Source organism: Colias croceus, chromosome 6 (assembly GCF_905220415.1).
Source record: "Colias croceus chromosome 6, ilColCroc2.1".
Classification (NCBI taxonomy): domain Eukaryota; kingdom Metazoa; phylum Arthropoda; class Insecta; order Lepidoptera; family Pieridae; genus Colias; species Colias croceus.
The window spans coordinates 11248457-11272479 of record NC_059542.1 but is presented as its reverse complement, the minus strand read 5'-3'; the positions used below and the strand labels follow the sequence as shown (position 1 = coordinate 11272479).

General features: G+C 32.7%; 1 protein-coding gene across 2 annotated transcripts in view; it reads right to left on the bottom strand.

Annotated features, from left to right (window-relative positions):
- LOC123692208 (glutamate receptor-interacting protein 1) overlaps positions 1 to 24023 on the bottom strand; it is a 204395-nt gene that overhangs the window by 25510 nt on the left and 154862 nt on the right. The gene's annotated exons all lie outside the window — the stretch shown is intronic.

Genomic DNA, 24023 nt, shown 5'->3' with positions numbered 1-24023 from the left:
TGGAATTAATTCGAAATTATAGTACTTAAATTCGAAATCTTCTATAATATAAAAATGAATCCCAAAATGTGTTGGTAAGCGCATAACTTTAGAACAGCTGAACCGATTTCTTTAATTCTTTTTTTATTATATTCCTTGAAGTACGAGGAAGGTTCTTATGTAGAGAAAACGTGAATATGTACCACAGGCGAAGCCGGGGCGGACCGCTAGTTATAGTAATAAAATTACTTGTCAAAAACATGTTTTCATTTTTACAACTTTTTGGAAGATTTATGTTTTATATGATTTCGTTTATTGAGAGTTAGAGGTCCCTTAATGCAAGATTATCTATTTATGTTGAAGTAAATATGAAAGTCTATGGATATCGTGATATTCTATGTAAATAACTCATTAAAGGAAAACGTGGTAACGTTTATAGATCTTGAAGACAGATGGATTCGTAAAATGCTTGGCAACTCTATCTTGTAAACAAAAGACCTTATAATCCGCTAGATTACATTCGAATTGCTTACATTTTCAAGAGGGTAAATATATTTAAAATTCAGTAGGCCAATTATCGATAAGATCTGTATACACGAAATATCGGAACTGTATCGGGGTCGATGTGACCGTTTTCAAACCTATATCGTATACAGCCAAGTTACAAATTAGCATTTCTCATATAAATACTATACTGATATGAGAAAGTCTGTATGTTTGTTTGTTAATCCTTTATAATCCAACACAAAACCCACGATGAAAAACTGCTGAACCGATTTTTATGATATTGCAATGAAAAGGCACACACATAGAGGGTAACTTGTATAGTTTTTATCCCGAAAATCAGTTTTCCTTTGACTAGGCGGGTAAAGCTGCGGCTGAAAAGTGCTACATCACAACATAGTATAAAACAAAGTCACTTTCTATAACATACAAAACAGATTTTGATGCAGTTGTTTTTAATAGGTAGAGTGGAACAATATGGAGGTTTTAGTATATAATTTATTAGGTTTTAGACAAAGCGGGTGAATCCGAGGGCGGATAGCTAGTAATAGATAACATGCAAATGTAATTAGTACTGAACATGAATCAATCATTAATATATGGGTAGGTATGATTCAGTTGTATAATGCACTCTATTCATTTTAAATTTTAAATGAAAAGTGTTATGAATTTGTATTTTATCCTTGAAAAAGTATCTCAATTCGACTGTATTTTGTGTACCTTAGAACTTTGGACTGGGTGAAGCGATTTTGATGATCTTTTTTTGTAATTGAAAGTTGGTGCCTCCCGTGTGCTCTCTTTTAAAATTTTCATGATAAAAATGTTATATGTTAAAAATAATTAATATAATAATGTTTCATACAATATTGTGTTTTAATGAATATCTTAATACTACTTAATAATTAATTATTAGAGATAAAGATTCGTATAATCATTTAGTCGTGTTTAAAAGTTTGACAGCATCGATTTAGAACTTGTTAATAAAGTCTAAACAGAGTTTATAGAAGTTATATCATGAAAATGTCACTAAAACGTTTGTTTCAAAGTGCGCGATTGTGTTCAATGCTTTCCTATGTCACGTAAACTTTTACGGTGAAAATTTAAGGTTACAACGACACTTTTATACGCCGAATGCAGTAAGCAATAAACTGAAAGAATGAACATTAAAAAGGAGACATCTGTTATTTTATTCTGGAACATTGTAAAGTTTTGTAATCGATTTATTTGTAGACTGTCTCATTGGGGACGCAATCTTGTAAATTTAACGCTTTGGAGGGGACAAAGTAGAAATTTAGATCCTAACTACCTACCAATGATCCCGCTAATTGGAAAAAAGAGCATGTGTATTGAGCATATGTGTCAGAAGTGAAACTTCTTTAGCAAGATTAAAAGATCGTCGCCTTAGTTCATGACGTGGCGGTATTGCCATGACGCGACCTTGAAATTTCACTTAAATAATTTTTTATTTTGCACTTCATAATATGTTTCACTTATTATCTGAATACATAAAAAGTATACGTCATTTAACATTGTAGAAAAGTGTGTCATATATATAGAATTATCGTTAAAATCGTACAGAATATCGTTGCCTATCTTATTTTATCTTACGTTTTACTCTTTCACAATATTACAAAAACGAAAGTGTTGTGTAAAGTGTATGTGTAAAGTTTGTGCAAAGTGTAAAGTGTTTGTCCTGCCTTTACGTTACAACGCGGTTTTATAGTTTTATTTCGATAGATGGATATACTGGAACAATCCTATAGTGAATATTGTTCCCTGTTATATCAATTTAGTTGCCAAGTCTGACAATTAGCATTCGCTTCTAAGGGGCTTTTGCATAATATTATAATATGTGAAGGTAGCATGTGAAGGTAGTTATGCCAATTGGAATATACTATACGAGGTAAGGACTAACTGTATTGGGATGTTGGATTGCTTTGTATATGCAGCCAAGAAAACTTCTTCACTACATAGTATAAAACAAAGTCGCTTTCTCTGTTCCTATGTCTCTTTGTATGCTTAAATCTTTAAAACTACGCAACGGATTTATTAGGTTTTAAACAAAGCGGACGAAGCCGCGGGCGGTAAGCTAGTATAATAATAATATGATTTTAAGGATAATCTTACTAATACCTGAATTCAGAATTAATAGTTAATTTAATTCATTTACTTATGTCTTGTATTTGTTTTGATTTCAGAGGGAAATGGAGTTGTTGAAAAATACGTTTTTTCAAATACCTAGTTATAGTTACAAAGAGAATAATAATACAAGTCATAATATTATTGCATAAAAATAAAGCAAACCACATGGGTTTATGTTGGGTATGTATGTGTGGCGTATTTGTGAATACTTTTTTTTTATTACTTTTTTGTATCATTACATATCGATAACCTGAATATAACACACTAGCTGCCCCAGTAGACATTGTTTTGCCCAATTGCCGCTTTTACGGGAAATTGTGCCTTCAAAAAAATTTTTACAAAGATTGTGCCGAGTTGGTAGAGCCGTTCTCTAGTTTTGGGATAAGCAACATTTGGCGATTAATTTTTATTATAATATAGATTAATAATAATATATTTTTCCTTTAAAAATTTTTGACAGTCAAATTATACGAAAAACAAATTACACTGAACAAAATTGCATCCAAATAAATTAGCCCCAATAAAAGTCAGATAAATATAGAATTAGTCATAAAACATTCGTCTCGCATTCGAAATCAAAGGAAGTTATAATTAGATTTTCAACACGCGACAAAATCAAAATGGCGCTAAAAATTCAACCGCTGAGTCACTTTGCGTGACACGCGTGACTCATTGGGTGTTCCTGGTCAAATGGATTCGTGGAATATATTATTAAGTAATCACTTCTATCTGTATATTAACTAGCTGTTCACCCCTGCTTCTATTGGGTGGGTAGATGGTATACATTGCGAGTTTTTCAATATTTTAGAAATTATTATCCTCTTAAGCGAAGCTCGAAGGTAGCGCAACAAAAATAAATAAAGAGCGTGTGCCGAGCACATATTGTCTTAGAAGTGAAACTTCTTTGGCAAGATTCAAAGATACAAAAATTGTCACCTTCCACCATGACATGACGGTATATTGCCATGCCATGCCGCTACCTTGAAATTTTACTCTCAACGCGCCTAAAGAAGTTTCACTTCAAAACAGTTCGAATTGAATAATTTAAAGTAAAATTTAGTTCAACTAATACCTCTTATATTCGCACGTATTTTGCGAGCATTAACTCTACGTATCGGAATATAGAATAAAGAGTAGACATTTAATTAGCATGCATTAATAACAAGAAAATATGAATGAACTTATTTAAGAACACGATTAAAGAATTACCTACCCTTAAAATAATTTAAATGTAAGAAATAAGTATTCATAAGTGTAAATGTCATATAAAGCTAGCTACCGCTAAAGAAATAATATTCAATATACCATATCGAAGTTAATTAACCAAAATACATTCGAATTATATTTTTCACAACTGGCATTTAAATTATTTCCTGCACGATTTTAATGAAAAAGATATTCTCGGAATATTAATTACGAAGCATTGAAATTATTCGTCACTTCTCATTCATTATTTATTTAATATATAATAAGTGGGTGAAGGGCTTTTGATTTTTCGGCGTCAAAGGCTTTCTTATTTGATTTCATTCCTTTAAAAATAAAATGGATGCCATAATTATGGCATAATTAGATTGGGTTTAACGGCCGAGTGTAAATTTTGTTAATTTAATAGTTTAGACTTTAGAGTTTAATATAGAGCGATTAGGTGTGTCTCAACTTATTAATCGTAATCTATAGTAATATTATAAAGCCGAAGAGTTTGTTTGTTTGAACGCGCTAATCTTGGGAACTAATATTCCGTTTTGAAAATTTATTTCGGTGTTAGATAGCCCATTTATTGAGAAAGGCTATAATATGTGTATCATCACGCTAAGACCAACAGGAGCGGAGCACAGCTAGTATAGAATGTTTTAACGAAAAGCTACAATTTCAAGCAATTTTTCGCCCAGGCTTCGTCCAGGTTAACATTACTATTTTAACCTGATACAAATCTGATTATCTTTATTTTCTACCCCTTTCGTAGTATGTTAGGGTGAAGACACATGCATACACAATTAAATGTCAAATTCGCAATATATTATTTTAGTGATTTTATCATTATGTTAGCAAAATTACAAAGATAATACTTTTAAAAACTTAAAAAGAACTTCCTTGTGCATACAAGTTGAAAATTACAATACAATAAAGAAACTAACATAACTTTTAAACGCTTTTTGAAATGTCTATAGACGAGGAACATTTTGCACCTATTCTCAATGCATACAACGAACCCAATAAATTATCTCTAGTAAAGAAAGACCGTATTAATAATACTTAAGTCTTACTCAATTTTATTCAAAGTGAACAAGCACGTGCATAGAAACTGATGCAGCTACTTAAAATCGTTGAGTCTTCATGTAAACGCGGATCGCTTTAAGGCCAAGCTTTCACATAAGCCATAGCGATAAGCGTAGCGATATTGTGTAACAACGCTAGATTTGCCATTTAGAAAGTGCGTCATTTTGTGATGCTTTGACTACATAATTATTAACCTATGCAGCCAGTCGATGTAAGCGTATCGCTTTACTAACTGCAGAATGACGTAATAAATTCATATTTCTACTTAAAATCGTTGAGTCTTCATGTAAACGCGGATCGCTTTAAGGGCAAGCTCTCACATGAACGTCAGCGATAAGCGAATAACGATTTTGTGTTTTTTTCACGTAGTTGTATGTAATTTTGTAAAATAATACAAGGTGAATGCTTTGGTTGAATAAAATATTGTGTTATTTAATTAAAGGTATAATGGCTGCAGTGATATTGATGTTACTGCTTAAAATCGTTGAGTCTTTATGTAAGCGTGGATCGCTTTAAGGTCAAACTTTCACACGAACCTCTAGCGATAAGCGATGAAATAGTATCAACGCTTGATTTTCTTCCTTGGCGTGGTTAACGCGAGAGTTTGAAAAATCTTTATATTTCTTTTTGATATTATAATTAATGTTTTCCTAACTAAAATCTAACTAACTTAAATACTCCTATAAATTTATAAAGAATAGAAAAAAATCGATCACGAGGCGGGACTCGAACCCTTTTGAATTACGCGTATAGTCTTCAAATTCCTTATTATAAAAAACCATCCACTTTTCAGCTCCTGCCCGATTAACCCGTTATATTATAATATTAAAAACACTTTAATAAAACGTCGGTCTTTTTTATAAATTCTTCTATAAAAGTTTGACTTTGTTTTTACTATTGTGGCGTTTATCGCTTCCGCTCATCAGTGTAAACGCAACCTTTGAGTTTTGCAACGGTGCGATCTTGTGAATTAAAGATAGATCACGTTTCGCGCTGTCGATTTATTTTTACTTTAAGTTGACGCTTTTAGTGATAGTTTTAGCATGTGTTAAAATAACCATTTTAAGATAGAGACACTGAAGGAATATCAAAGAATATATTTCAAATGAAAATACAATGTAAAGTCTGTGGGGTACCCACGGGAAACCCAAATGTGTTTGAAAATCCTTTGAAAACCATTGCCAAATCTTCCCTAAATAAATACACGTGCGTAAATCAATGCAGTTTTGCTCAGTACCTCACAGAATTGACAACCTCAGTATTTCAATTTCCCTCTGTAATAGTGTATTGCGAACCATACAAATACATCGATTAGTACCAATACTGAGAACTTAGAACCTTTCAGTGCAAAACCGATTGATAGTTTTAATCGTATTTCAGTGAACGTGGGTGCAAATATTCAAATCCTTCCTGAATTTACATACGAAACGATTCCTACGCTGATTATACTCAGCCTGTATAATTCTACTCTGTTTGTGAGGCTTATTGAGACGTGTATGCCACTTTCAAAGGATTCCTGCACTTTATTTACATACATGTCGAAATTAAGAATGATTGGTTGGAATTGATATAATGTTTAGCTATTGTGGGTTATTGATTATTTTCAAACAATCTCTAGAAACAAACAAATAAGGAATAATTAGCATATAATATAGTAGTATAGCATATGGTAGGAGCGCTATTATTATTATAAATTCTGTTCAAAACTCAAAACTCAAACATTTATTTATTCAATTAGACTACTTTTAGTAGCACTTTCGATCGTCATTACATACAATATGTTATCTAATCGATTCAGATCTAAATATGATTTGAAGTTCTTTAAATTGCTTCAGTCAGACTTAGGTACAATATTTGATCCCTTTTGAGCTTCAACGAACACTTACTACAGAACTAGACCAACGCAGCAGTAGGTACCTACATAATAAATTATCCATGCTAAAATTATCCATAAAAAAATATTTCGTTTTTACGTTGTATTCTATCCATTCTATATTGTTGTCATTCCAAAATGCAACTTTTCAAAGCTTTTACATGTACAAAATTGTTACTGAATGAACACTTGCGTCGAGTTGCCTCATGCCCGAATTTTACACGGGAAAGGCGCAAAAGTAACAGACGATTACGGGAAATAATTACGTAATACCCTACAGTTAGAGTTCATTATCCCATTCCACATTTTTTGCGTATAATTACAGTGACAACTTTCCTGCTATTGTTCTATTGTGCAAAGTTCCTGTTAGATAATTCTTACACTTTTTGCGGTTTGAGGAAGTTACTGGATTGTACTTTTTAATGCCTCGCTGGTGTATTTAACATTGCTTGCAGATGGTTGGTCGTTCACCAACACGATGGACAGACCAAGTCAAGAACTCATCTGCCACTACTTTTTACACGGTCGTAAGAGACGCCATGGACAGAGACCGGTGGAGGCAAATCATCCGCTCCAGATGCAACCCTAATGCTGACCACGATCCTCAGACATGAGGGACCGACAAGAGAGAGAGAGAGCAGATGGAAAGGTCGTTTCCAGTTATTCTCGTGATATTTTTTTAGAAAATGTAGGAAGTTTTTGTTTGAATTTTGTTTTCATACGTTTTAAGAATCAAATTATGATTATGTTCACGTATTATTGTGTGCTGTTGCTTTTGTTACCGAATATGGGGAAAACTGAATAGCACTAATATTATATAATAGGTACTAATATTTTAAGTATCTTCGTATAACGCTAGTTGTAAAATTTTCACTGTTGGATCCATGAGTGCTTTACATGTACCACGAGCGAATTCGGGGCGGATGCTTACCTAAAAAAAACCTCTATAAGAACATGCTCGAATACTTTACTTACATTCGAGTATATCAATAATTCTACACGATATATTCGAAGTACCTACATCACTATAATTTTCCGGTGGAGTACCAAGCAAGTACGTGTTGCAATCGCAATTCACAGTTACACTAAATAAGGAATGAAAACATGAAAACTTTCGTTAAATTTCTGCACTCCTACAAAATACAGAGAAAATATCAACATCCGAACGTGCACACAAATATTATTACACTCGTTCTAAAAATACGAAAAATCCCTGAATTTTATATGAATATCACAATCTCCATTCCGTGATTAAGTCGTTGTTTACTTAAATAAATTTAAAAGCTTCAATGTTTTACAGAAAATGGGAATAAATGTTCGGAGTGAATGCAGAAGTATGCTTACTACAAGTGGTAAGCGATAGTTACTGCTAACTGCCGACATAACCGTACATCGCTCGTCGTACACGCCATCATTGATATTACGACGCCATTAAACGCGCGTTGGACGCGGACCAAACTGCTCTTCCCGTGCGGGGTAATTTGGAATAGAGTTAAAAATAGAAGCTCCTCTTACAATTCTTTCGGTTTTCGGGTGGATTTTGTTGAGAGCGAAGATATATTACATTAAACAAATATAGTGTACATTTTCTACTATGTAGAGTTTCGTACAATTATGTAACAGTTGCTACTTACCTTGTTATTAGGTATTGGTATTATTTAATAAATATAGAGTATATTTAAATTAACCTGGATTCATTTAATTGCTTTACAAGATTGATAATCCCAATTATGGCCAATACATTATTTAATCCAAATCGAGTTACCAACAAATGGCCTCTTGGAAGACGATCCCACTTATCCAAGGACATAATAATTATATTTAAAATTGCCATTCTATTGATTTCATATGTTTGTGAGAATGGATGGACAAATTTCTCTTGTGTGTGTGTATGTGTGTGTGTGTGTGTGTGTAATCATGAGACGCTATTGAAATTTAGCATATAGATACCTAGTCTATTTGGTGAAGTTCTTCACATAATGAGGATTTTTTAAGATATCACATGAACCCGTAGGCATGCACTGGTACCAAATTAAATGTACATATTACCATTATTACCATAAAAATTGTATTAAAGTCAAAAGCAAAGATAAAGTAAATTACATACCATTTCGTATGATTAGAAAAAGCCGCGACTTGCAAATTTGCTCATCCATATGAATTTCCAAATTATTCATATGATAAGGTGAAGATGCTCTTGGTTTAATAAAACCATGAATTTTAAATGTATGCTGAGTGGACTTGCTCTTAATAAAGGTTCCTTATGAGGAAAATTAGATGATGTAATTGAAATCTTAATGTTGATATAATATTTTTATTTTATACTAGCTGCTCCGCGCGGTTTCACCCCCGTAGCTCCACACCTGTTGGTCGTAGCGTTATGATTATAGCTATATGAAGCCTATAGCCTTCCTCGATAAATGAGCTATCTAACAGCGAAATAATTTTTCAAACCGGACCAGTAGTTCTTGAGATTAGCGCGTTCAAACAAATACACAAACTCTTCAGCTTTATAATATTAACCCTTAGCAGGTATCGTGGGTCAAATTTGACCCAGAAGCGAACATTTTCGGTTATATTTCTTTAAATATTTATGCAACGACTGTGCGCTTCTAAGTATTCTCAGTGCGTCGCTAGCTGCAGCGGGGGGTGGATGTGCAGAACTATGACTATCTTAGGAGCGGAGGTAAGTAGCTTTCTGGGTCACGTTCGACCCACGACACCAAATAAGTAACTTTTTTCACTGAGTGTAATTACTTACTTTTTTGGTTTTATTGTTTATTTGTACTACATTGGAGGGCTTTTTGAACGACAGACAAATCGAGAAGTTGATGAACGACTAAAGTGATGATTTGGAATTGAAAAATGAAAGAATACCAAATGTAAACCAACTTTGTGACGACGAAATCATCAGCGATCGAGACAATCCCTAATCTGTTAGTTGCTTAGAAGACAGTGTATTTGGCGTAAGTTCTGACGACGATGAAAACGAAGAGGAGATACGAGAATAATAGAAAATATACGAGGAACGAAAATACGAGAGATGAGAGTGAAGAAGATGAGGATGATAGTTGATGGTAGAAGACATTTTGGTTTTGGCTGTCATTTTTTTTATTGTATGCTGATTTCAGAAGTAATTTGTTTTTTTGTTATAATAAAGATATGAGAAGTGCCATAAATATATTTTAGTTAAAGTTTTTCTAACATTTCTATTTTTTTTTATGTTTTAAGTTCACATTAACCAAAAAGTGCCAAAAAATAAGGTTATTTACAAATGTGTGTAAAACATGATATTTTTTTTTATATTCTAAAATTAAATAAGGTTATTTTGTAAAAAAATATTTTTTTATTTCTTATCTAACCATATTTTATACAAATAATAAAAAATCTACGTTCTACAACAGATTGTTTGGTATGGGTAGAATTTGACCCACGATACCGGTAGTGTTGCCAAAAAAGGCGATACCAGCTAAGGGTTAGTATAGATTATATTCAGCGTAATTTGGAACGTTATGTGGTCTAATCTCACCATTTATAGAGTCTGATTTCTTACCAAAAGCTTAGTAGACAATATAAGGAAAGAAACTTCAATCTTATTAATATTGTTAAAAAAACGCTAAATTTAATGAAAATAAATAATATAATTTATATAAACTAAGTGTACGAAGTTTGAAGTAAAGTGTCTGTTTATTAGTAAGTAGTTCGAAATCGAGTCTAATGGTCGGTTGCATACAGGTGAAGCTTATTATAAATAAATAAATAAATAATTTATTTCACTTAAAACATTTTACAAATTAGAGCGACCCAGGCTCCTAAGATAGTAAGAACTGTTTTTCAGGAGCCTGTGTCTTCCATTTACAGTTACACGACACGAAAAAAATCAGAGACAAATTAAATAAAATCAAAAATAAATTTTACATGCAATTAAAACTATAAAAAAATCAATAACAAATAAGTACAAACAGCAAAACAAAAAACAAAATGTGTCTAGGTAAATCATTACAAATAAAGCAAGTCCAAAACAAAATTCGAAATTATATCAGCACATAAATAAATTCATCAAAAATTAAATAGGTTAGTAATTACAAAATAAATTGAGAAACAGATATTATGATAAAATAGTGTTTACAAAGAAACATGTAAATTATAACTACTTACAGGACTTTTTTTATTCTCGTACAAATCGCGAAAAACACAGTTCAAGTTGTGAGTAAAGCTGTACCAGTCGACAATACCTCTTCGGATAGCCCATAAAAGCGTAAACAATGGAAACCGTTTGAAAGTTTGAACCGAACTGAACAATGCAATAGCAATTTGAGATGGACTGCGAGCAACGTGAATATTTACTCCGATACAATATTTGGATGTGGATGTTTTAAGAACTATGAAAAGGTAAAAAATCGAGTCTTTTCTTTTATTGATAACGTTTTTTAGTATTTTTGATTTCGTGAATGATACTATATATATATTATATATACATTACATACTACGTAGTAAAGAAGGTGATCATTGATCAACCATCTTCCTGAGAAATATTGTTTCATGTATAGCTGTTAAAAACTTTTACTTATTTGGGTAGGTAGTTAGCTATTTTATAGTCGGTGCCAAGCACTAAGCACTTAGTAATAAGCCCGTGCACCGATATCAAACCTATTTAGTAAATAGCACATCTAAATAATATACAGTAATAAATAATATCAAATCTTTTTTATTTTCTACTTTTTCGTTTTTGAAGTCGGTAGTTAGGTATTTTTATTGTATTCAATTCAACCAATTATTATGGACATAACGTTCAAAGAGAGTTAAATATTCAATCTATGTATAGTGGAGTCGTTCTTATTTAGGGACAAATTACTTTTCCAATATCAAAAGGAGCACGGCCTACATATAGCCGGATCGAGGTACTACTAATGCACAATGATGAACGACAATTGATCATATCAAGAGAACCAATAATACCATAAAGCATAGAACGAGATAATTGAATCAGCGATCTTTCATTATAATTAACGATGCATTAAAGAGGACAAAGTACGTATTACAAGTGGCGACATAATTAAAATAAAGTCTTTGTACGATGCATAAAGCCACTGGAAAATGGAAAAAATGGGTCATCGCTAACTTATCGGAGGCAATAACAGCAATTATAACGTAACGAAGAACTGATTTTTACTCATTGAAACGTTTTCTCGATCGTGTTGACCTGATTTTTGGATAATAATAATAATAACAAGCTCTATTTAATAAATAATAATAATAAGCTGATTTGTGGATATTATGTTGAAATACAAGTTGTGGGTGAAGTATGATGTGGATAGATGTATTTGTTAATTCATTTTTAATATGGTAGCCTGGATGAGATAGAGCGATGCGATAATACCGTTTGTAAAAACTTTTTTTTTTTGTTTCATGTCTGTGATTTATGTTAATTTTGTATATTGTGTGAAATAAATAATTATCTATCTATCTTTTGGAAGAAGAGTAGATGCTTCAGTGTTTGTTGAAGAAAATAGTAAACGGTGGGATGATTTCAGTTGCCTGATACTGGAAACTAACGAACGTCAGTAATTTATCGAAAGCTATACAAATTAGTTTATCTTAAACCTTGTTTATGAAAAAATATAGTATTGTAAGAGGTCCAAAAAATTAAATGGCGTTATTATAACGCAGTAGTAGATATTTTTTATATTGCGTAAAGAGCAATACAAAAAACATATACATTTTCTTTTCAACTAAAGTTATAAATATATCGTAAATGTTTATAAAATTTTACAATTCAAACAACATGGCTTACTAAATAAATATCATCACGATCAGTTAATGTTGTTTCTTCCAATCTCTTGCAGATAAATGGCATAATATCTATAACTTTCCAATACAGAGAGCAATATTATTCGTAAACAACAATTAAGAATACAGTCAGAGATCTTCTGTTTTTCAACCGCACTTTGTTAACAAGCAGCTTTTATTGTATTCTGACAAAGACCCCTTGTTTTCATTCATAAATGAATGCTTATAGTAATTCTGAAACCTGTAACAAGTTCGTTAATAATGAACTGTTACTTTTGACTTTGTACGTATTATGTTGTTTTAATTGATTTCAAAACCTTAACTCTTATTTATAGGTAAAGGAACACTCTCACTCTCCTCTATATTTACTAGAATACATTTTAGGTACTGCGTATTATTGTCTTAAATTACAAGCATATTTTGACGTGACAACGTCTTATAATTCGATAGAGCCGGCTGCACACACGAAAAAACATGACTCATGCGGCGTTACCTCGCTCTGAGGCGTTCCATGAGGCTTGAAGTGCAAGCGAGAGCGCGGAACGAGCGACAAAGAAGCACAATCGGACATTGTCACGTTCGACTATCGTCAGTGAACCGACTTTACAGGCAACCATTTTTTTTTAAAACAATTTGATACCAATTTTTAGCCACAATTATTCGAAATGTACATAATCATACTACAAAATTATATTATATCCTTCATTATAAATTTTACTGATAGTGCATGGAACTACGACGGCAAAAAACTTTGAAGGGGGTTTTCAAAAAGTTTATATGTAATTTTTATATTCTGAACCTTTCACAATACATGAAGAATAATAATACATAATTTATAAAAATAGACTTATGCCCGTTTTCACCAACAACCCGTAAAATTTAAGTGTCACCTAAGTCAATTTAGGGGATACCTAACGTAAAATTTGCTTTCACCGACAGATAAGTGTCACCTAAATCGTTAGGTTTGGTAGTGATTTGAAGGGTCCCTTAAACTAAGGAACCCTTACTTAGGAGACTGTTTAGGGGTTATTGGTGAAATCGGGCATTAATAGGTTTAAATATGTCATTCAAACTGAATATTACGTCAAAATAAAATATACCATTAAGTAGAATATTATGTTTAAAATAACCAAACTTATGTAAAAAACCAAATATTCCTAACCGCAAAGAAAAATAAATCAGCTAAAACAAATTAAAGTCAACAGCTAGTACATTAAAATTTGTTCGACAGTAAGCCTTAGCGACCCTAATGGACTTCGTAAATGTAAAAATTCAATACAGAAGCTGAATATTTTAGTATTTACAGCCCTGAGGACGGACACCTAGAGGTTAAAAGAAAATGTTATGCGTAAGTACTTTTATATTTCAATGTATTAATTTATATTTAAACTGTGTTGACTTAAATGGTTGATAAACCCCGTCTAAGTAAGAAAAGATAAAAAAGCTGTTACCTACTCTGCCGTTTTACCCTTTTGTTCCACTCCTATTGGTTTTAGCGTGACGATGAGTCTTCCTCAAATATCTAATATTGAAATAATTTTTTGAAATCGCATCTGTAGTTCCTGAGATTAACGCATTCACGAAATTCAAACCCCATCTACACTCCCAGTAATCGTTGCCAATTGGACTATTTATCCAACTAAAAAATAAAATTTGCAGGTAACCTACACAATCCTTCTAGAACATTCTACTTTATAAATAAAAATAAAAACCACAAAGCATAAAGACGATTTTCCACGTTACCTCCAGTTGATTTGCGCGGACGCCCCTCGCAGAATAAATTGATTCTTCATTTGATTACTATCGGAGCAGTCGCAAATGAATCTAATTTAGGTTCCACGAAATAAAATTTTCTGTAACATTGCGAAGGAACCGCGCAAAAAACGGAATCAGAGTTTAAAGAAATAAATGAAAAACTGAAATACATAATTGTCGTCAAATTGAGGTTTTTGTATTTGGAATAAATATATTAAAGTCTACAGATAATTGTTCAAATCAACCTAGTATGACATGTTTGTAAAATTTTAAGATTGTATAAGTTCATTTCATTGAGAAAGTGCTTTTTCTGTTATAGTCAGTCTAGAAGTGACATTATTTCTTGGTAATATTATTTTAAATTAAAAGTAGCTTTTATATATTTTCTAAAATATTTGAATAATAACTCATCGTATTTATTAAGTAACTATAAGTTGTGAAGAAGATATAAATAAAAACCATGAACACTAATTCTGTAAAACAAAATCACTCTGCCTTTTAAAATATTTTCAGCGAATGTTTTATTCAGGTCCGAACACTTAGAACACTTATTTGAAATTTTAATAAAATTAACTAACTTATTACCTGACTATGCTCAAGGTAACTCAAATGAGAGTAATAATCTGATCTTGAAGTCTAGACTCGCTTCCAGATGTACCTAATTGGTACCGTTTGACCTAGTTCTTTTTAATTCCACTTCAGTTCATTTGAATAATAACATTATAGTAATTAAAGTTGCTAATTCAATTAATATTTGATACAGTTTCGTGTTATTGTTAGGGAATTTAAATGGAATGTAACAATTTTGCATTGTAAATTTAATATGTTTAATTTTGTTAGTTTTGTTTGTACATAAAATGCTTGGGCAAATTTCGGGAAAAGTTTTTAGAAACGGCCAGAATGTTACGGAAATTTTTATTTTTGAATTTTAGTTTCTGATAAATTAGGTATTTTTTATTTATTTTTGTCCATTCCGCAACAACTACAATAAGGGCTGATTTTCCAATCCTTGGTTAAAACTTATTCATCGAATAACGTATTAAACTACCACTTCAAAAATGTATTCCAATTGTCCGCATTTGACAGTTTACAGATGACATTTTAAAATGTTCGTGTAATACTTTATTGGACGGATAGATTTTAACCAAGGATTGAAAAATCGGCCCTAAGACATGTATTATAAGACTACCTAGGTCAAATCCATCACCTAGTAATTGCAGATGTCACATGCCGTGGCACTAATTACTTGCCAATTAACAAAAGAGTAATGATGTAGCCAAACGTATATTAAAGGAATTGTTTTAATATTTATATTTGTTTATTTGTTAATTCGTCAAAAAGTACTCCATTGATTTTTCAAGGGAAAATTTTTAACGTTTAGAGTAAAATTTCAAGGTCGCGTCATGGCAATACCGTCACGTCATGGAGTAAGGCGACGATTTTGTTATCTTTGAATTTTGCGAAAGAAGTTTCACTTCCGACACGTGTACAGCACACACGCTCTTTTTTAATCATTTCATCATTAGAATGCTCGCATAACTAATGATAGGTTCTCTACAAAAAAACCCAACCGAAGTGAAGCGTGGCTATGGTTATACGCCATTGCCTTGATTATCATAGGCCCTATTACTTACAACGCCAACTTGAGTATATAATTTGCCGACCCGGTGAGGAACGAATAATCCGATTTCACGATGCATTCAACCCAATTATATTTTTACCCGAATGAACTCATGTTTTTGTTAACGTTAATTATTCTTCGTTATAGTCATAACACAATTCATTTTTAATTTCATATCAACCTATTGTACAAGTATCATACAAGTATAAATATTATTACTTATGACAAGCGCGACTGACGTACGCACTGATGGTCGGTGAAGTTCTGCAACCGGCCTAAGCACACAACCTATGTAGGTATTGACAAATACATTCCAAATCCACAGCCGTCGCTATTTTGTTAATTTCAAAAAGGAAAAACGTTGTGTGTGAAATGTTGGTTTTAAAAATTAGAGTTTAATAATATTATGAAGTACACTTGATTATTAATATAAATAGTAGTGCTGCGCTGTCAAAGGCACTTTCATTCTCTCCGTTCTAATAATAATATTTTCACTAGGATTACGGAAACCTGCTGGCAGAAAAGGGAATTTCTCAGATGAAATAAATAATTTTAATATCTTCGCCGCAGTAAATATTCTGCAGATGGAATTAAATTATCATAAATGAATAAGCGGAGTAGAACTAAATCATATTTTTTTGTCTATGCAAAATATTACTGATAAGCTTGTGCATCCTTTCTTTTATATTATCGTATACATTTTCCTTAAACGTTTTAGAAATAAAACAGCGACATTCTAAGAGTAAGCACATCATAAAAGTTGTTAAGAGCTCTCTTCGAAACTCCCTTACAATGACTTTGCAAAACATCCTATATCATCGTACATTGGAGCAGAAAATGACATAGAAAATTCGTTCAACATGTGACGTAATAGCCAATCCCTTAATATTTTATCTATAAGAAGTTACAGTGGGCATTGCGTGTGTGACACCTTTTTTGTGGTAATATGACGATTTATACTGATCGTGTGTAGAAAACTAAGAGTGGAGTTTTATGTTCGGTTCCTACTACTACACTTAGTAACAGCAGTACTATTAAATACACAATCACTCTTAGCTGTAGTTTAAAGTAATTGTCAGACCATTTAAAGTTGTAGCACTGAAGTTAGATCTCTACTGCACTTTTGAATGCTTCCAGGTAATATTTTCGACACTTTTCGTGCCTCTTATGTCGATACGTCGAAACACTTTTCGATACAAATTCTTTCCCATTGCACTTTACATATAGAAAATGGTCCTTCGAGCTGGATTCATGCAATCGATAAGTGTGAATGTGTGACTAGATTATTCACCTGTAAATCCTTATTGAAATCTGAAGGTGTTGGCAGAGATATGAAATATCTTCCAGTGTATTCAGGGTTGCGGAGCACGTGCCTTCGATCGTTTGTAACGGGTCAAAGGGTCTTGGGTTCATCCCAATTCACGGAATTCGTGATTTTCAGTGGACTTTTGGCACAATTTTTCTGTTACGCTTCCGTGGTCATCGTTTTATTCACCGTTCACTTGTAAAGGGTTTTGTGGATATTCATTTGGATGCAATGGAACGGTCTTGTTTGTAAAGGCGGGAGGTGTGGCTGCTTTATTTAATTGGATTTCGGTATATAATGGAGGTTTGGAAATTTTATACGCATAATTGGATTATGTACTGGAATTTGGAAATGTTTATTCTTGGGATAGTAAAGAAAAATATAAACATTAATTTTATAATCAAATTCAAAACAAATACCAAAGCAAAAAAACATGTTGGAATTTAATTCCCCCCGCAAGATGATGTACTTAAATTTATATGATATTTTATTACAAAAAATATAACGTCCCTACGTATATTTTAATTCATTTAACACTTCGCACATCTAAAATGTGTTTGAACACAAACCTAGAAACGAAATTACGTATACCACCAACATCTCACATTCTGGGAAAATCAGTTGAAAATAACGCTGAACAAATAAACGCCACTTAAAAATATGCCAGGCCAATTGCGTCACGTTGGAAATGGACGCTTTTGTCAAGGGACTGTCGATGCTTCCTGACACATAATTAGGGTCAAGATACGTCAGTCACAGCTATGGTATATCACTTGATATGTTGGCTTTTTTAACTGGTTATGGTCGATTACGAGATTTTTGTATTTTGATGGGAGGTAAAAGTTGATTAAATCGGTAGTAAATGATGTGTTATGACGATTCAATAGTGCTTCTCGAAGAAGTCTAATTGAATAAATAAATGTTTGAGTTTGAAAGCAGCCGATTTTTGTTGTTGTTGTTAGATGGAGTTTTTTTGGTAACCTGATTCGGGATGTCCTAAACAATACATACTATGCCACTATGATTTCAATAATTAATAATAAGTAGATACCTACTATTAAAAATAGATTTGAAATTATTTTTGCTGAAAGTGATTTTATTCAAGAAGTTGATTCGTAAAATGAGTTCAAACGAAATCAACACGAAAAATTAATTAATGAAATTTGTAAAAGTTAGCAGATTGAAATATTGCTGATAAATTTATTATACAAAAATTAGTCTACAATCGGCTTAAAAACTCCATTAACGATCTATAAATATCCAATTGTAAGACCTAGATTAACTAAAGCCAAAGGTTGATTACGTCCGTCTAAATGTACTTACTGATTTCATCTGACAGATGTGTAATGGACACGCCTGTTTTCTTTCATGGTGCTTCGATTTAAAGACGTTATTAGGCGGCTTGTACACTGTATTGCGGAATGTCTAAAGGGTTTTATATTTGATTCAGGTTTGTATAACGTTGGTATGGTGTATTGATAGGATCAGTGTCTGCTTCTATCTATACCAATATTATAAAGCTGAAGAGTTTGTTTGTTTGTTTGAACGTGCTAATCTCAAGAACTACTTGTCCGATTTGAAAAATTATTTTGGTGTTAGATAGCCCATTTAACTAGGAAGGCTATATACCTATTATCATTATGCTAAGAACAAACGTAAACGTATTACTACTAATAAGTAGTTCAATATCCAAATTAACCTAAAGCGAATATTATATGAATAAATAAGAAGTAATTTGAATAAACAAAAATCTGTAATACAAATCTAAAATCATTGTAGCTTTGTCCCACTCACGCTTATCTCAATATGTTTAAGAGTAAAAGAGACGAGGCTAATAAATTATTCAAAATGTTTTAAATATATCTGTGTATGTGCCGCCTTAACTTGGTATTGGAAATGGTTATAAATATGATAATGTGTTTTCTATCGAAGAGCGATTTTTCTTAGAAAAGTTGTACGAGAAAATACCGCAGAGCGGATACATATACGTTCGAATTGAATTATAATAGTAATTTTATATGCGCTTTTTTTTAATCAGATACTAGCTTACCGCCCGCGGCTTCGCTCGCTTTGACTTAAACCTAATAAATTATATACTAAAAACCTTCCTCTTGAATCACTCTATCTATTAAAAAAACCGTATCAAAATCCGTTGCGTAGTTTGAAAGATTTAAGCATACAAAGGGACATAGGGACATAGGGACAGAGAAAGCGACTTTGTTTTATACTATGTAGTAATTCAACAGTGTCAACGTTCTTCTAAAAGAATATTATGGTAATTTGATAAAGTTTTTGTTTGAGACTTTATAAATACGCAAATACAATTGAATTACGACCTATTTGTTCGTAAATAAAGCGAAGAATAACAATATCTGTATTTGTAAACAAAGAGGTAAAACATAACATATCAAGAACAGAAGAAGCCTTGTTGTTTATATTATTACAATAGCTAAGTAAACATGTTTAACGATTTTTCATAATGCTAACTAAATACCGTATTTATTTTTTATCTACCTAATAGATTCAATCAAATCAACATCTTGAAAAATGTATAACAATAATAAAAGAAGAAACTACAGCTTATTAGTATCCTATAGTTATCCGTCTAACCAAAAATCTCCATTTTTTGGGAAGTTACAGTTCGATTCAAACTTAATGGCGGTTCGGAAGTTAGGTGCAGGTGCGAGTGCGGGTGCGCACAGGTCTTTTAACGGCCCCCTATTACGTAAAAAAAGACGTGTGGCACTCAGGGACTGCCGCGGTAAAGCTATTGCATGCTATGCCTTCAAGCCACACCTCCGTGCCCGTCGGAGTATGGAGCGTGAGGATTTTCGTTACGCAATTTCTGGATTCGGTCCCCGCGCTCAAGGCCCGCGATAGAAGCTATGCAATAGCTTAAACATTTTCTGCGCATCCGATCGTACGATGTTCCGAGCCGCCATTAAGTTTGAATCTTACTATAAATACAGTTACTTAATCCAAATCACAGTCGCGTGATATAATTACAATCAAGAACGTAAAACGTGTCTGTCCAAACACCGTAGCGGATGGAACACGTGGCCAATAAAACACCATGTTTACAAATATACTCTATTTATATCTAAGACTATTTAGTGTTGCTGGGTTACGTAGGTATGTGATTAGGCGGGTGCACACAGAGCGAGCAGCCACGCGAAGCACACAGTGTGAACGTGGCTCGGCGGAGGAAAGCGTGTACATTACAATATGACATTTATTTTATACTAGCTTTCCGCCCGTGGCTTCGCCCGCGCAGTCAAAGAAAAACCCGCATAGTTCCCGTTCCCGTGGGATTTCCGGGATAAAACCTATCCTATTTCCCGGGATAAAAAGTAGCCTATGTCCTTTCTCGGGTATCAAAATATCTCTATACCAAATTTCATGCAAATTGATTCAGTAGTTAAGGCGTGATTGAGTAACAGACAGACAGACAGAGTTACTTTCGCATTTATAATATTAGTATGGATTATAACAGTTCAATTAACAGTAATTAAAGTAAATGTAACAGTATCAGAGTGATTAAACAATAAATTAATAAGTGCAGACTTTAGTTTTATTTCAACAACAATCCCAACGTAGCCCACCGGTATATCGCCCTACATCTGCCATTTTCGGCTGAATATGGACTAAACCGCCTCGCGCGGAAAATGCCTCGCGAGGCTGCTCGCTCTGTGAACCGTGTTACAATTTATTAAGGCTTTGAGATTAATTGATGTGTTGCTTTATGTATTATGTGCTATTTACTGTAGTGTCTAAGGAAAAGGCTATATAGATTGAATTAAAGAAGGTATTGCTGTAAATACGAAATAGAATTAAGTAGATTTGGTTTAGATACGTAGTTTATAAGCCAATAGTTTGGGAAGAGCGTTATGTATATGAATGCATACTATTTACTGCAGTGTCTATTACACAGACTTATTTTTTTTAGAATAGTAAGTATAAGAGAACTGTGATAAAAATAGACAAAAATTTGGTTAAGATAACTCATACAGAAATAGCTAGCGACGATCACACGAACTTTCTCCTTTTATAAAATGAAGTAGGTAGTTCGTATAAAAGCTGAAAGTTTCTGTGTGTTACACTGAAGGTAATCTACTTTGAAGTTTGGATCGCAAGTTTACAAAGATAGTATAGGAGACAGATAGAAGGTGAATAATATATTGAAGGTGTGAGAGTACATTCATAAATTATTTTATTAGTTTTAATCAATAATTAGGAAAGGTAGCGAGCAATTGAATGAATGAATGAGTGGTAGGTTTTATCAATAGGACATTAATTTATTATAATTATTATCTAAAGATACAAAAAAATACAGCCGAATTGATAACCTCCTCCTTTTTTTGAAGTCGGTTAATACAATAACCAAATTCGTATAATGTCCTACTTATATTATAAATGCGAAAGTTTGTCAGGATGGATGTATGCATGATGTAATATGTGTACGTGTTACTCTTTCACGCAAATACTATTGAACCGATTACAATGAAATTAAGCACACATATAGAGGTTAACTTGGATCAACACATTTACAGGTTATACACCGGAAATCTCACAGGGACGGGAACTATGCGGATTATTCTTGCGAAGCCGAATGCGAAGCCGAAGCCGCGGCAAGCTAGTTATCTTATAAGTTTTAATCAAGGATTATGGAAGGAAGTGTGCATGTAGTAAGTTTTATCAATAGGACAATTAATAGGTATACGTAAACGAAAAAACAATTACAAAGTAGGATAAGGTTCTTCAGTGGCGACCACGTACTGGACGTCGCAGTGTGGGACGGCCTTCAACGAGAAGGACAGACGACCTGATCAAAGTGGCGGGGAGCCGCTGGAGTCAGGCTGCTGGTGATCGGTCGCTATGGAAATCTTTGGGGGAGGCCTATGTCCTGCAGTGGACGTCTTGAAAGTCTGGAATGATGATGATGATAATAATAATGTTCGTAAATATTCTTACAACATGGACCGAAATAAATCCTATTTTTAGATACGCGGCTATAGACATAAAGAACGCTTACAAACAGATAATCTGTGTCTCAATAAGGATCGTTTTTATAATACACATCAACACACAGTGACATTTTATAACAGAATTTTGCCATTTATACGGAATTTCATTAAGTAATCGACACATTAATAAGTATTCCTTATAATGTGTCCTTTTTCCAGGAAATTTATTTTTCTTTAAGTTTGAAATTCTAGGTAGAATTATACCTAAACATTTCAGGATAATTTTCACACACGGCATGATCTGATCCCATACTAAGCTTTCGCTTGTGTTATGGAAACCTGATAAACATACATACTAATATATCATTTTAAATAAATACTTATATAGATAGACAAATAATTCTCTGATATTTCTGAATTTAATTCAATATACAAAAACTTAAAGGATTAAGGGACCTTACGCACACTGTAAAATGTAGAGTGTAGACTGTCCACTACAGACCACTCGCCCTTTAAACCGCAAGTCTTGTCAAGATATTTATTTTCATAACAAGGTAGGTTTTTCTAAACCAAACTCCTCCTCAACGACGTAATCGATTTTATTAATATTTTTTGTGTAACTTTTGTTATAACCTTTTTTATACTTTTTTCTTAGGTGATAAGGGTGTCCACTGTCCGTGCAGAACAAAGTTTGATGGGTCAGCTAATTGTTACATCATATTATAATATGTAAACTCATAAAACAACCTGGCATACACATTAACCTCATTATGCGTGTTATAATTATTTTAACACTAATTCTGATAAACTCATCACTGGACGAAAAATAATGTCTATTATAGTCATGGTGTGGTGTGCGATGATACATTAAAAGACTATTTATGTTGATACATAGTAAAATAAAAAGCTGTGCTCCGCGGTTTTACCCACAGTGCTCCTCCTGGTCTTAGCGTGATGATATTATATTGTTTGTTTGAACGCGCTAATCTCAGGAACTACTGATCCGATTTGAAAAATTATTTCGGTGTTAGATAGCCCATTTATCGAGGAAGGCTATAGACTGAGAGACTACTACTGACTGAGAGCACAGCAATGTGGGTGAAACCGCAGAGCACAGCTAATACAGAATAAATGTTATTTATCGAGATTTAAACTATTATATCCTACAGAATAACAACAAATAAACCCATTGCTAAAAATATAAGTAGAGCAACCTACATTTATGTAACTAATTTAAAAGACAATCACATTAAATGTGATTGACGACATAACCCTACGTATTTCAAAACTTTCTGAAAGGTTTCTAAAAGTTCATTAAAAAGTATACTTTTAACAAGCTCTTACCTCTAACAAGGAAGGATATTACTAAGTTTTCGACTTATCCCAATATAAGTTTGGTAACTCGGTAATTGGAGCACTAGTGTCTCCTACAGAATATCTATTCAAAGGTTGAAAATGTACCTTGATGAATAAAATAGTAAGTTGAAAATGAAATAATGATTCATTAGTATGGAGTAAGTGGGTTATTCTTTATACCTCTTTATAGAAAAAGGAGCATCGAGGATCCTAGACCAGTCTTAGTTGTAAATATTTTTTGTAATAAAAATATTTGTAAAACCTTAACCTATGTTGAATGAAATAATTTATTTTAAAATTTAACATTAAACAAGTTTCATTAGCGCCAAAAAAATCGATTAAAGTTATTAAGTTTAGTGTGAAGTAATTTTTAGGCTTGTGTCATATTATGTTGTGTTTAAATTACTTGGGTATAAAACAACGAATGACACTACTATATGTCCTCTTCCATAAAAA